At 50.2% G+C, this 16,183-nt stretch overlaps 1 protein-coding gene across 1 annotated transcript in view; it reads right to left on the bottom strand.

Annotated features, from left to right (window-relative positions):
- LETM1 (leucine zipper and EF-hand containing transmembrane protein 1) overlaps window positions 1-16,183 on the bottom strand; it is a 919,975-nt gene that overhangs the window by 240,704 nt on the left and 663,088 nt on the right. The gene's annotated exons all lie outside the window — the stretch shown is intronic.

The following is a 16,183-nucleotide window of genomic DNA, read 5'->3' as shown; positions in this document are numbered from 1 at the left end:
CCTAGCCCGACAAGTGTAGAGGTCCTCTTGCCGAGCGTTAAAATCTCTTCCATGACCTCGCATTTCGTGGTGCCTATGGTCCTCATTAGCCCTGAACGTCCGGATCGTTTGCATGCAATTGAAGCTTACATCGACAGCGGAGCAATCGGTAATTATGTGGACCGTGAAATGGTATCAAGGATGAATCTACCTCTTGTCCCTAAGGCAGTAAAAGACGTCATTACTACAGTGGATGGCACAGAGATAGCCTCCGGACCAGTAACTCACGCCACCCAAGAAGTGACGTTAGTGAGCCAAGAGGGACACCGGGAGAAAATCGTGTTCGATGTGATCAAGGCCCCTCAGTTCCAGATCATTCTGGGAATTCCTTGGTTAGAGAAGCACAATCCTCAGATCGATTGGCGAGCAAAGACGGTTCAGTTTCCAGAATGTATCTCCACTTGTTATCCTCGGCCTGATGTTTCACTGGCGGCAATCTCTTCTGAGGTTCCCAAACTACCTCCCGAATACCAGAAATTCCAAGACGTCTTTCGGAAGGACCAAGCTAACACCCTGCCTCCTCATAGGTCTTACGACTGTCAAATAGATCTGATACCCGGAACAACAACTCCTTTCAGTAGGATTTATGCCCTCACCGAGCCAGAGAATCTTCACCTCAGACAATATCTGGACCAATACCTAGCTAACGGATTTATCCGTCCTTCAAAATCTCCAGCTTCCTCGGCTTTGTTCTTCGTTCCGAAAAAGGAAGGAGACCTTAGGACTTGTATAGATTACCGCGCCCTGAATCAAATCACTGTTAAAAACAGATACCCGTTACCTTTGATCCCTGAACTCCTGGACCAAGCCAAAGACGCATGTATATATACAAAGTTGGATCTCAGAGGAGCCTACCACTTGGTACGAATAAAAGAGGGCGATGAATGGAAGACGGCCTTCCGCACCAAGTATGGGCTGTTTGAATATCAACTTATGCCCTTTGGACTATGCAACGCTCATGCCGCCTTCCAGTATTTTATGAATGATGTCCTTAGAGAACTCATAGATGTGTGTGTTGTTGTCTACATTGATGACATCCTCGTCTATTCATCATCTGAAGAGGAACATCAGAAACACGTTAAAGAGGTCCTCGAGAGATTACGTCAACATAACCTTTTTGCTAAGCTTGACAAATGCGTTTTCAACGTAACTGAAGTTGAGTTCCTGGGATTCATATTGTCACCAAATGGAGTCCATATGGATTCAAAGAAAGTCGATGCAATCATCAAGTGGCCTTCAAAAACCTCTGTAAAAGGAGTTCAAAGCATGTTAGGCTTCGCTAACTTTTACCGCAGGTTCATTCCTGAATTCTCTCGAATAGTCCAGCCCATCACCGCTCTATTAAAGAAAAACAAACGTTTTGAGTGGTCTACCGAGGCGGAACAAGCTTTTCAGGACTTAAAAGCTAAATTCATCTCTGCACCTGTTCTAAAACACCCTCGCCCAGAACTCCCCTACATCGTAGAAACAGATGCTTCTAGTCTTGCTATGGGGGCAGTTTTATCACAAAGAGATCCGGTCACACACCAATTACATCCTGTAGCCTTTTGGTCCTGCAAATTCTCGGCTCCTGAGATCAACTATTCAATTACAGACAAGGAACTTTTAGCTATCAGATCAGCCTTTAAAGCCTGGCGGCATTATCTTTTGGGAGCCAGACACACAGTCACCGTAATGACAGATCACCGCAACTTACAATATCTGAAGACGGCCAAAGCTCAGTCTTCCAGGCAGCTCCGCTGGGCTCTGTTTTTGGCTGAGTTTGACTTTATAATTACTTATCGACCAGGCAGTAAAAACAGAAAAGCAGATGCCCTCTCCCGGATGGGAATAGATGAACACTTGACCAATCCTGAACCAATACCCATAATCCCAGAACAAAGGATTTTGGGCTTGGTCAGCGCTCAATCCTTTGAAGACATCGAGACTACAGTCAAATCACTCCTAACTCCGGCAGAATTACAGGACTGGCAATTCAAGGGGAAGGATATCTCAGTGGACCAAGACCTACCATATTTCCGAGGACGATTGTACTTGCCCTGTGAGAAAATACAAAAACAGGTAATCTCCTGTTATCACGACTCATTAATGGAGGGTCACCCTGGCATTACCAAAACCATGGAAAAGGTCAAAAGACATTTCTGGTGGCCATCATGGAAGAAGGATATTAGAGACTTTGTAATCTCCTGCGGTGTGTGAGCTCAGAATAAAAGTCAGAAGGAGAAACCAGCCGGCCTCTTACACCCACTGGACATCCCTCCCTGTCCATGGCATACCCTGTCCATGGATTTCATCACGGACTTACCTCCATGCTCCGGGTATAATACCATTTTAGTAGTCATGGATCTATTCTCCAAGATGGCTCACTTCATTCCCCTGAAGGGCCTAGCTTCAGTATTAGCCCGAGAATTCTTAGAAAAATCGTTCGGTTACACGGTTTTCCCTCGGTTTTGGTCTCCGATAGGGGAAGTCAATTCATCTCCCACTTTTGGCGAAGTTGCTGTCGCTTAGCCCAAATTGATGTGAGACTTTCAACCAGTCACCATCCCCAAACTGACGGACAAACCGAGAGGACAAATCAAACTCTGGAGCAATATTTACGTTGCATGCTCCAACAAACTGAAAACCCTTGAAAGGATATCCTTTGGATCGCTGAATACGCTTATAACAATTCGACCCACTCTGGAACCGGGAAGACTCCCTTCTTCCTATTATACGGAAACCATCCTAGGACCTCTAACCTGGATCCTCCCCAAGAATTCGAAACACCTGCTGTGGATCACTTGCACTCGGTGATCACTCGTACTTTTAAAGAAGCCACTGCCCATCTGCAAAGAGCTAAAGCTCTATACAAGAAAGGAGCGGATCAACACCGTAAAGAGGCCCCTCACTACGCAGTGGGAGATCAGGTCTGGTTATCCACTAAGCACCTGCCTCTAAAAGGACCCCGCACCTTCACCCCGAGATACTTAGGACCCTTACTCATCTCTGCCATAATTAATCCGGTGGCTGTCAAATTGGAATTGCCTTCGCATATGAAAATACATCCAGTATTCCATGTCTCCTTACTAAAACCAGTACAACCAGAAACCCGATTGACCGAACTCCCAGAACCTGTTCTAGTGGATGGAGAACTTCGAAGTAAAGAACATCCTAGACTCCAAAATCTCCAAATCTAAATTATATTACCTGGTTGATTGGAAAGGATACGGCCCCCAGGAAAGGTCTTGGGAACCCTCAGAACATGTCCACGCACCTCGTCTGGTCAAGAAATTCCATCTGAATCACCCCGACAAGCCAAAACCCCCGGAGAAGACACGCTTAGGAGGGGCCTTGAGGGGGGGTGCTGTCATGATCACTGCTTCCAAGGAGCTAGGACCAGCCCAACGTCCTTGGAAGCAGGCCCCTAACCTTCATCCTAGGCACCAGCCGGTCCCCACTGGGACCTTTTGGACCTTGTCCTGGCGCCGGTGGCACCAGGCTCATCAAAGTCACTGGTCCCGGCACTGGAAGCGCCGGGCTCATAATTTGTATGAAGATGATTGGGTGGACTTACCTGCAGCAGACCATGCTGCTTACTTACCAGCCACATAGGAATCCTCTGTGAGCCGGGACTACTTTCATACCTGGGTGGGGCAAGCTCCACTCCCTGGATACAACACTGGAATTCTTCTGGAACAGGAACTCTTTTCTTACCTAGGCGAGGCCGTGGAGGAAGACGCCTCATCACTCCAAGGCTATTTAAACCACACCCGATTGATGAAACGTGCTTCGCGTTATTCTGCATCTGCAGCAGAACGCTCACCGTGTCTGTTCCAGTTTTCTTCTTTCCGATCCTGAACCTGCAAGAACAAACGCTTACCATTCCTGTATCCAGCCTTCAGTAGCACCTGCAAAGACAAGAAACAACAGGTTAACACGGCAACCTTCACGCGCAGCGCTTTCCTCACCTGATCCATCGGCAGCTACCATCTCTTCACGCTGCTCTTCCGCCTGTGAAGACAAAAGCATAGTTATTTCTGTGTGGAATTACTTACCGGCACTCCGGGAATTCCGGTTTTCTTCAACGCTGCAATCCTGCACCTGAAAGACAAAAGAAGAGACATTAGACAGGTATTTTACTTACGCGCCATCGCGCCCGGCCACAATAGGGCGCCTGCAAATACTCCGGCGTTTCCAGCGTCTCTTCAACACCCGAACTCACAACTGCAAGGGAAAAGAGACAGTTAGAGAGCTTTTGAAAAGCAGGCAACCGGCATTTACTTACGCATTTCCAAGCGCGTCATTCCAAGACTCTGGCTCGAACTTCGGCTTTCCTCACACCATCTTCTACCTCAAGAGCCCTGCAAGACAAATAGAAAAAGCATTATACAGAGCCCTGTTCCACATTAACGTGCCCACGCACCTAAAGACTGTAAGTACTTAAAAGGTGTCCGGAAACTCACTGTTCGTGCAGTTAACGACGGTAGCAATCCTCTGATGTCAAGAGGCCTACGTTTCACCCAGTGAAGGAACTGGCAACAGCACCCTGCACCAGACGCAGATGGAGAGTCCAGCATTCACCTATCTAAGGTGAGCACGTTGACCTTGGGGCTCCACGGAAAATCGAGGAAGGGAAAGGGAGAGAGATACCCGACAACCCCAGATCATTAACCCCATATTCTTTCACCTGCAGATATCTCACTCTTCGAGTTAGACACACAGTGCGAAGAGGCTCAGCCCCGGAAGCCAATCGAGTCCTGCACTTCACTTTTCGAGTCACAGACACCAACCTGCCAAGACAGGCGCCTCCGTGGGAATCAGGTGAGCGTTACAGTCAACTTCTACTGGGTTTAGCAGGTGTCCATCCTGCGACGGGCTCTTTCCAACTGCAGACCCCCACGCCCTCTGCCTACATTGCCTTGGGCCAGACCACTGCTGGCAAGCTTGTACCGCGTGTGACGCACTCTCCTCGAGGTCTCTGAAGAACAGACTAGCCAGGTGGAGGGAGCTCATCCAGAGATCGCCCCCAGAGGACCTGAAGGGCTTCATCTATCATCGATCCAGGCCCAAGGTAGGGCCGCTCTTCTCCATCACACCCCGCAAGGGAGACTCCTTCCCAAGGACTCTCCAGCGTGGGAGGGACTGCTCAGGTACCGAGCCTACTTCAGCTACCGGCCGACAGGCCGAGCGGTCAGTGGATCCTCCTGGTGACAGTGCTGAGGGACTGGAAGGTTCTTTTACCGGGTCTTCACCCGAGGGGCCATGCCCTAGTACCTGCAACATGTCCGAAGATGCGCCTAAACGCAGCCCTACCAGCGTATTGGCCGAGGGCGCAACGCCTACCAGGTCTCAGCCTGAGGAGCAGGGTAGGCCTCCTGATCCACACTCAAGAGTCCTGGGCGAGGCTGGGCCCAGTGGACCAAACAACACGACGTAGGCACGTGGAAGGCAGTTCGACAATAGGGACACCCGTGTTACGCTGCACCAAGGAAGGGAGCAGGTTGAGGAACGAGTGTTAAGGTGGGACTGGCGTCAACCAGGTATGTGGCCTACAGCCTATCCTTAATTTGGTGCAGAGCAGGTTCCTGCTGCGTCCATATGGGCAGAGCATGAAACGGCTCCAGCAGCCTCTCGCTACCCTGTCAATATTGCCTACCACTCCTCCGGCCTGTGAGGACAGGTTCTTCAAAAGGTTCCTCGGGCTCATGAAATCTCCTCGGATGGGGGGGGGGGGGGGAGGTCTTCCTCAGGGACATGCTCCCGCCAATGGCTCCGGTGCCGCAAGCCCCAGTACAGACGCCCATGGCCCTAGTGCAGCCTCCGTCACCCGCTCCGGCCCCCCAACCAATAGTGCATGCGGTTCTGTACCAGCCTCCGGCTCCTCTCCACATCTCAGCCTCCGGCTCCCAACACCCCTCCACTGGTGCCGGATCCCTCGGGCTCCCAGGTGGACACAGATGAGTAAGAGGACCCCGACACACTGTCAGCCATGGCCTTCCACGAACGTCTTGCAGGGCTGGCAGAGTACTTGTGCCTTCCTCAACCTAAGGTCGAGCAACCAGCAGAGGGGGTCCTCGCTGAAGTCCTCACGCTACGTTTCCACAGCAAGGACCAGGATCCCGATGCAGAAGGACGTTGTCGCTTTGGCCAAGAAGGGCTGGCTCAAGCCCCACTCGGTCAAACCGGTCAATCGACGCCTGGACGCCAAGTACAGGCAGATGGAGGGGGATACACTCTTGCTATCGGTCCATCCTCAGCCGTATTCCTCTGATTGCTGCGGCATCACTATACTCCAAGCCTCATTCATCCTCAGCCTCTTCATCTGCGGCGCTGCTAGGCAAGTAGGAGAAGATCTTGGAGGCGTACGGTAAGAAGCTGTATTGCAACGCATCCTTTCATCTTCTTCAAGCCCACGCGGATGCCATGCTGACAGCTGTTAACCAGAGGCTGGGGTGGGAAATTGCGGATTTCCTCCCAGAGCTTCCGGCACAGAGCCAATTACGTTTCTAAGTGGGAGTGGCAAAGGCCAAGATGGTGGTGCAGGACATCATTTTTATTTTTAAAATTTGTTTATTGGCATTTGTGGTTATATGCATTACACATTTTCATTGGTCAGGTCCTTAGCTCAGGCTGACTGACTTACTTGCAGGTAACATGCCATTACATTCACAAAGGTTAACAACATTAATACAACATAAAAACATTAACTGTCTCCTTATGGGGGGTAGCTGGAGGTTAGTCCGTCCTCGGAGGGGGGGGTGGGCGGTTGGCACGGCTTTGGGGGGGCCATCGGGAATCCTCCTGGGATGGCCTGGTTGACGGGGGGCCGTATTCCAATGTTTATTCGTTTTAGTGGGTCGATAGGGTGTTCGAGTTCATTGTTCAAGGGGGTTTATCATCGGAGGATCGAAATATTTTAGCCATAGTGTCTTTCCATGCCTCCAGTGCCATGCTTGATTCTTCGGTGGATCTGGCTATGCTGTCTTCCCAGGCTTTGGTTTCAGCATTTGCCCACCTTTCCAGTTCGATGCGCCAGGCTTTACAGCTCGGACCCGCAGGTTTTTTCCATGCCATGGCGATGGTCCTCTTGGCTGTTATACACAACAGGTCCATCAATTTCACAGCGTGTTTAAGTTTGGCTAGCCTGGGGTAGCTGCCCAGGAGGCATTCTGCTGGGGTCCATTTGTATCTCGTGACTTCAGCTACTTCGCAAGTCTGCTTCACTTTTGCCCAGAGAGTTTGTGTCTTAACGCAGTTCCATAGCATATGGATCAGATCTGCTCCTTCCGTCCCACACCAGTTACACTGTGCTTGATTGATCTTATTAAACTTTGCTAGTTTACTTGGGGTCAGGTAGGTGCAGTAGAGCACATTGATTTGTATTAATCGGAATCTCTGGTTCCTTGACACCTCCTTCGGGAACGACAGTGCCCTGAGCCATTCGTTGTCGGACATTTCCTGCCTCATGTCCATTTGCCAGCGGGCCCTCATTGCTTCGCTTCGAGGGTTGGGGATGTTGCGCATAATGCTGTATATCTGTGATACTACCTTCCCACCATCGTTCAGGTTGTATATCAATGTCAGAAAGGGATCTGCCTCCGGTTCCTCGGGCCAGGTGGCCCATGTGGTGCAGGACATCATGGAGTCGACCGTGGCCCACATTGACACCTCTGGCCGGTCCATCTGCATTGCCACGGACATGAGAAGAACTGCCTGGCTCCGTGCAACTAAATTGAACCCGGATGTCCAGGAACTCATATTAGAACTGCCGTTCGAGGGGGGTGACCTCTTCCACTCCACTACGGACGGGAAGCTGGATAAAAAGAAAAACAGCTCACAAACGGCCAAGTCTTTATCCATTCTTACAAAGACCACGCCTATATCGTACACCCAGTCACAGCAGCGCTCAGACAAGGGGAGTACATACGGAGGGTTCCGCGGCTTTCAAGAGCGGCGGTCTAGGCACCCGACCGCTCGCCGACTCAACTTCGGCACAAGCAACAAAGGGGGAGGGGGGAGTAAGGGCTTTTTCTAGTCAGCCTCAGCAACAGCCTCAGAGGGAAAGAAGGCATGACAAGCCCTTCAGGGTCCACATGTCTCCAGTGGGGGGCAGGCTTGCTCTCCATGCACATTTCTGGTGCCAGAATTTCGCGGACCCCTGGATCCTCTCCGTAGTATCCACGGGGTACTGCCTACCCATCCCAGCCTCTCCTCCCTCTTCCCCTCGACTCCCACAGATTGGGAGAGCAACTCATTTGGCAGAGATCCAGTCTCTCTTCGAGAGCCAGGTGGTGGAAGAAGTCCCAGCCTCCCAGAGAGGATTGGGCTTCTAATCCAGGATTTTCGCCATTCAGAAAAAGAACCAGGTGGGCCTGAGAGTTGTGCTGCACCTTTCCACCCTCAACCTCTCCCTACCTCTATGAAAATTCAAGGTGGTTATGCCAGCTTTGATAGCGGAGACATTGTGCAAGGGAGACTGGATGTGCTCCCTGAATCTGAATGACGCCTACTTACACGTCCCGATTTGGCAGCCGCATAGTTCCTTTCTACGCTTCAGGATCATGGGCTGCCATTCCCAATACAAGGTGCTCCCGTTCGGCCTCAATCCGGCCCCCAGGGTCTTTACCAGGCTGAGGAATATGGCGACAGCCCTCCTCGGGGCCCAGGGCCACCATATTTATCCGTATCTCGACAACTGGCTCGTCAGGGCGACATCTCCGGAAGCGGTGCACCACACTTCCCATGCCCTTATGAACACAACGCACGATCTGGGCTTTTCGCTCAATCTCAAAAAGTCGCTGCTGCACCCTACGCAGAGACTGACCTTCTTGGGGCTCATCTGAGATACTTGCTCTGAGAGAGTTTTTCCTTCCGAGGACAAGATCACAGCCATCAAGAGGGTCCCTAGTCACTTTCTCTGCAGAGAGGTGACATCGGCCTGGTGGTACTAACAACTACTGGGTCTCATGGCAGCGGTCCTATTGGCCGTACCCCACAAGAGACTCAGGATGAGGAGCATTCAGCTGCACTTCGCAGCATCATGGAACCAGGAGCGGTGCTCTCAGGCGGAGATGAACAATGTTCCTCCATCTCTTCACCCAGACCTCACATGGTGGTCCAAAGACTGCAACCTGCATATGGGCAAGCCTTTCCAGCTACCTACCCCGCAGGTCACCATCACCACCGACTTTTCTCTCTCTCTCTCTCTCTCTCTCTCTCGAGAGAGAGAGAGAGAGAGAGAGAGAGAGAGAGAGAGAGAGAGAGAGAGAGAGAGAGAGAGAGAGAGATGGGGGGCCACCCTGGATGACCACTGCGTCCATGGCACCTGGCCCCTGCAGGAGCACCATATCAATTGGCTGAACTGAAAGCTATCTGGCTAGCGCTCAGAGCCTTCCTTCCGATTATCGGGGGCAAGGTTGTCCTCATTCAGAAAGACAACTCGACCAGCATGTACTAAGTCAACAAGCAGGGAGGTACCAGATACCCTCTGCTGTGCAGACTGGCAGTCAGCATGTGGGAATCGGCTCTGAAAAACAGCATCTACCTCACGACGGTCCACCTTCCGAGGGAATCCAACCTGAAGATGGACAGGCTCAGCAGATTGCGAGCAGACAATTACGAGTGGCAACTAAATGACCTTGTACTGCAGGAGATCTTCAGCAGATGGGGACACCCCCAGGTAGACCTCTTTGCCACCTGGCACAACAAGAAGTGCCAACAGTTTGCCTCCTGCCTGAGCGACACATTTCAGATTCAGTGGAACGGCAGGACTGCATACGCCTTCCCGCCCACACCGCTGATACACAGAGTGATATGCAGGATCAAGGAGTCTCGCCACCTCAGCGTCATTCTAATAGCGCCATGGTGGCTAGCCAGGCCATGGTTCTCTGAGCTGCTCAGCCTCTCGGAGAGACCACTGATCCACCTTCCGACGGGCCCAGCACATCATCTAGCCCAGCAGTGGGGCAGGGTCATCCACCCCGCGCCACAGAAGCTAGCCCTCACAGCGTGGTTCCTGAGCAGGTCACGCTAAGGCACCATATAGGGCGCAAGGAGGAAGGCTACCACAGCCCAGTATAAGAGCAAGTAGACCAGGTTCTGCCACTGGGCAGACTCTCCCCGCTACTATTCAACATCTACCTTTATCTACTTCATAAAAAGCCACAGCCTCACCTGCTGCAACTACGCCGACGATACACAAATAATCTTCAAAATACAAGACAACCCGGAAATAAACTCAACGCTACAAAACTGCCTCTGCGATGTATTCCTTTGGATGAACTCAAACGGCCTCAAAATCAACCCAGGCAAAACAGAAATAATTATCGTCACAAAAAATGGAGGGGAAAACCACTTCATCCCTTGGCCAAGGGAACTCGGGACAACCCCAGCACACTCGCCGATTGTAAAAAACCTGGGGGTCCGGATGGACAATCTCACGCTAGAGAAAAGCTTCTTGCTCCTGCGAGCGGCAAAGAGGATCCTACCATTCCTATCGTTCGTCAACAAAACAGCCACCATAACTGCCCTAGTCATGTCCTGAGTAGACATGACTAAGCCAACAGCCTAGGCATGCCAGAAAGACTTTTTTTAAAAACTACAACGCATTCAAAACGCAGCAGCAAGACTGCTTCTGAAACTACCCCGTAGAGAACACACCACACCAGCGCTGAGAACACTACACTGGCTACCAATAAAATAAAGAAAAAAATACAAGCAATATGCATCACGCACAGAGCGATACACAACGAAGGAGACGAGTTCCTGAGAGACAAACTGCGTATACATCTACCAACAAGAATGCTCAGATCAAGCATTGACATCCGCCTAGAACCGAAACCCTACAACAAAAGAAAACTTGGAGGATCCTAATTCTCTCACCAAGCCCTGAAAACCTGGAACGACCTTCCAAAGTACATACGTAACACAAGAAACCACCTACTATTCAGGAAACGACTCAAAACCTGGCTCTTCACGTCATAGCTAGATAGACCAGTCACAGGGGCGCACACACACACAACTAAATCATTGATGAACATAGAGAGAGACCAAGATCCACACCAAGCAATCAATGGGAAAAACCCTCAGGAAAATATCCCACGACATATTAAACGACTAACCGGGAGACAGCCGCAATACAACCAAAGACCGTATACATAGCAAGACAAAGACAGAAACACCAGTACGAATCATCAAGAGGACCATGACCTTAAACTACAGCCATTCCCAACAGACCTAATGACAACAACAGAGAGGGAAAGGAAGTGCTAAACTATGAGCCCCATTCCTGTGGGCGAGAAACAGAATGTTCCATCACTACACACTGTCCTCCTACTACATAGCAGGAAGCACAACGGCCCACCACACAAAAACTACAACTAAACGACAGCCCCAAGGATGTTCACCCCACAGAAACCAAAGAACCAACGGAAAGACAGTCATGACAGGAGGAAACGAATGACTGAATACACAGGCACACCAAGACGGTAGCACGAGAACACCACATCAACACCACTCCGACCCTGAACCATTCAAACCCTCAACTGACCTGTGTCACACTAGATAACAAGAGAATAGATATTACCAACCCAGTCCCACGACCGTAGAAAAGGTTTGGACGCCTACCAATCCAAACAATACTCACTATGATATAGTTGGGCCAGCGTAGCACCAACAAAGCGAGTCGGCCCACGAGAATCCAGCATCAACCCAATCCACAGGGATACAACTCTAACGGAATCAGAAGTACCTGAATCAGGATACAGACCCCATTAACCCAACCCTCAATATTCTGCATACTTAAACCACACAAAGTCACACAACAAACTCTCTCCCAGCAATCTGCACGCACTTTACTACACCGCATCAACAACACATAAACACCACCTACAGCACTCGAGGTCTCGCCCGACCTGATACTAGCACCAAAGCCCAGCACTCGGTGTATACCGAACTGAAGCTGCCAACAGCACATCACTTCTCCCACTCTCCTGCTCCCCTCCTCCCGACTAACCCTACCCGCCCTTCCTGTTTACAGATCCGCTAGAGCGCCTGGGGACCAATTCTGTTGGTGACGGTACGCTATATAAGTACCTTTAACATAGCATATCATTTACCTTGGACGACGTGCTCTCCTTCTCCGCACACCTCACCCACTCAGGCGTGCAAGCGGACACTTGCCGTACCTACCTAGCAGCCATTGGGGCCTACAGAAACTAAGAGGAGGAGGTGTACTCCTCCAATCCGATTGTCAAGAAGCATTTGACGGGACTCGCCAGGCTCTAAACACCCATCAAGAGGCCACACCCTGTATGGGACCTCAAATAGTCTTGGGTGCCCTGGTGCACAAATCTTGTGTATGTGGACATCAGGCTTGTTACCATTAAGACGGCCTTGCTAGTCGGCCTCACCTCGGCTCGCAGAGTCAGCGAGACCCAGGCGCTGGTCGCCTCAGAACCATATACTACGTTTCACAAGGATAAAGTAGTCCTGCGGACACATCCAGCATTCCTGCCTAAGCTGCCGTCCGCTTTCTTTCTAAACGAGGAGATAGTGCTGCCTATGTTTTTTGTTGAACCTAAGGGTGAGGCACAGAGAGTGCTGCACTGCCTCGATGTCAGACGGGCCCTGAAATTCTACTTGGACAGGACCAAGGGCTTCCGCAAGTCGGATGCCCTATTTGTCACATTCGGAGGTTCAAGACCGGGGTATCGGGCATCCAAGGCCTCCATAGCCCGATGGATGGTCTCGGCCATCAAAGAAGCATACGAGGGACAGCATAAGCCACTTCCGGCCAATATGCATGCCCACGCGGTCAGAGCCAAGGTAACGGCCATCGCATTCCAACGGCATGTCCCCTGACAAGTCAGAAGCAGGGCGGCCACATGGGCCACCCCTTCGGCTTTCTGCAAACACTACTGTTTGGATGCCGGCTCTAGATTAGACGCGGCTTTTGGACAGGTGGTTCTTAGGCACCTGTTTGCTTAAGTAGGGTCTCCTCTCCACCCTGGTGCTTAACTCAGTTGTAATCGCCCATGCAGTATGGAGGAAAGTGTGCGGGAAGTAAGAGTAATTATAAGTTACTCACCGTAGTGACTAACGTCCCTTTCCTCCATACGTCCCACCATCCTCCCCCCTAATAAAACTGGTGTTATTGGCTAATGTTAATCTATTGTCGACGCGTCTATGGGGACTGAGTGTGGCGCCGGAGGGCGGTGTCAGGGGAGTGCATGCTCTCGGGGCCGCACCCCTGCGCGCCTCTAAATTTAAAGGGGAAGAAGGTTTTTTCTGGTGAAAAAGGTGCCGTCTCCCGTCCCCTAGGAAGGGATGCCCATGCAGTATGGAGGAAAGGGGAATAAGGACTAAGAGTATGTTAGTCACTTCAGTGAGTAACTTTTAATTTATATTTACACAACAGTCACTGTTAAATACTTAGCACAATAAACCAACACACATAGGTGTACCTTTCAATACTTTCAAAGGCTCACTTCTTAGTTGGTAGCTGCTGAAGGCATACAATTCTTACAGAAGTTTGACAGTTTTATCAGTAATAACGCGCACCCACAAAGTAATATAGTAATTTATTTCGTATGCATACCCATACAAAGTGATTCTTGGGAAGGAAGGCAGTTGGTTAGGGTTATCCTAGAAGAGCTTCAGGTTCTAGAGGCAGTTTGCGGGACAGCAAGTCTTTCAAAGTCAAAAACGCAACTCTAGGTAAAAGGTAGTTCGTAGCGGCTTAGTCTTGCAAAGCAGTAGAAATGAAAAGTTCCTGTGAATACACTTTCTAGTCTATAGGAAGGAAGATACAAGAAGACTCAACCAATGTTGGAGACCCTGTTAAAGGACTTGCTAAAGGGACACAAGCAGCGGCTTGGGTCGGAGGTAAGAGGGGGTTGCCCTGGACACCTCTACATGCACTCCAATGATCTTTAGCGACTACTTCTGGCATCAGGTAAACAATACCTTTTCCCCCACAGTACCTTAGGTTAGAAGAAAACGTTTGTGGGGGATGCTCTGCAATGTTGCAGCTTAGGACAAGACCTCCGGATTCCTTGGTCTGACAACTTAAGGCAGGACAATGGACAGATCTCTCAGCAGCAGTCTCGAGGGAGGATCTCTGGCACAGCTTTCATCAACTTCTCTGGTCACCCTGCGGTTTTGGGGCCTTTTCTGCAGCACCAACAAAAGGATGCGGTTCGTCCGGTCAATCTTCTTCGCTTCCTGCAGTGCCGCATTCAGATGAGGGTGTCTGGGCAAGGTGGATCGGATCTCTGGAGTGTTCTTCGGGGCTCAGCAAAAATGTGGATGGATTCGGCCTTTCCACCAAATGCATTTGAAAAGGGCATCAGGTCTCCTGGTATTGGGGTTCTGCAGCTCTGGCAAATTCACAGGACCTCAGGAGATGGCTCAAATCAAAGGTCTTCGGGCTGGCTGTTCCCACCAGTCAAAGGGAAGGAGACACCATCTTCGGAGTTCCTCTGTCGCTTCTAGTGGTTGACTTGCTTTTCTTCCAGCAGCTTCACCTTTTACACAGTTCCAGCACACGCTCCTCCTCAATCTTTCTCAGGAATTCACAGCCAGGGGTGTTTAGCTGTCAAATCAGGACAGCCAGACCCACTGTGGGAGCTGGTTCTATTTCTGGCACTCTGGCAGACAAAGGACAGGTGGGTGGAAAACTCCTCCCCCACTTCCTGCCTGCCCAGAAACTCGGGAGTCTAGGTGGGGACACTCAAGGGTACTCCCCCCCTCCCACAATGGTAGAAGGGCTTACAAAGGACAATCACGCTAGTAATGGTGAAAAAAGAAGGGATGCCCCAAGTTGGTACTTGGGTGATGGGGTTATTTATAATGTGATTAATACCTGCAGGTTTCTAAGCACAGACCCGAGGATCTAACCAGTGTTGCTCCATGTCGTCTTGCTTCCAAGGCGAGCATGTCGCCCCCGAGCTATCCTCCCGAGACTGCCCCTACTGTGCACTACCAAGGCTATGGACACAGCCTGCAGTAGAAAAATCACACAATAGTTGGTAGAACACGTCCACTGCCACCAGCCATAACTAGGAAATTGTCTAGGTGACTAAAATGTCACAGGAGCAGAGAGAAGAGGGACACTAGGTATCCCTTTGGCATTCCACATAAGGTGGTGTGTTCCAATGTCTCAGACTATAAAGTTTTAGGAGAGATACTAAGTATCTCTCTATCCTTAAGAACTGTAGTTACTCAAGGATAGAGAAAAGAATCTCAAAGGAGGACCGTAAGGGTCCCCAGCAACACTGCCCGTGAGGAGCTGTGTAATGCAATAGTAAAATACAGATGCCTTTAAGAGTTATGGAGAAAGATGGACTTCATAGTATAGGTAACAATACAAAGAATAGAGATCCAAAAGACAGAGCCCATAAGAATGAATGAATGAAAAAGGCTCAACTCATTCAGGATTTCAGAAAAAGGTCCAGCAGCACAGCAAAAAGTGATGGGGGTCTCACTAGGAGAGGGGATGAAGCATAAAACTAAACTGATGAATCTCCGTAACATCCCTGTTGAAGAAACAGCAAGAAATAGGAAAAAAACAAAATGAGCTCAGGAAAGGTTTTGAGGGCATCTGTCATGAGCAAGTGATTTGACATTCATTCGGCCCTGTTCTTCGATCCATACGCAGAACAAGATAAATCGGTAAGCAATCCCTGCCACAGATCAAACCAGTCGAATCATCGAGCGTGGTACCAGAGTGCCACCATGACACAGATGCTTGAGCACAACATGACAGACAGACCCCTCATAAAAGTTCGAACTGAGGAGCCTTGGGCACAGGGCGAGTCCAATTAGTAAAACAATCTCTGCCTGCAACAAGAGAGAATAATGTTCAGACATGAGGGGAGGAGAAAGGAATATCACGAACAAAGACGATAAAGGTGATACCGGCCCACCAACGAGAGCACTCACAGAGGCAATTACTCCTAGAACACATGTATAACACACGTAGAATACATCTGTTGATGTGGAGGGTGTTAGGATGGCATTCCACAGTGCGAGATGTGCTGTATTGAGCGAAGAGCAAAATAGAGAACCTGCAAAAGGAGGGGCTAAGCTAATGGAGCTACACTGTAGACCAGGTCAGGTGGACATGGAAGCTAAGACTACAGTGCCTGCAAGAGCCTGGGCA

This window comes from Ambystoma mexicanum, chromosome 6q (genome assembly GCF_040938575.1).
Source record: "Ambystoma mexicanum isolate Mex_15411 chromosome 6q, UKY_AmexF1_1, whole genome shotgun sequence".
Classification (NCBI taxonomy): Eukaryota; Metazoa; Chordata; class Amphibia; order Caudata; family Ambystomatidae; genus Ambystoma; species Ambystoma mexicanum.
Note: the sequence above shows the minus strand (reverse complement) of the source record. Positions and strands in the feature narration are given on the sequence as shown.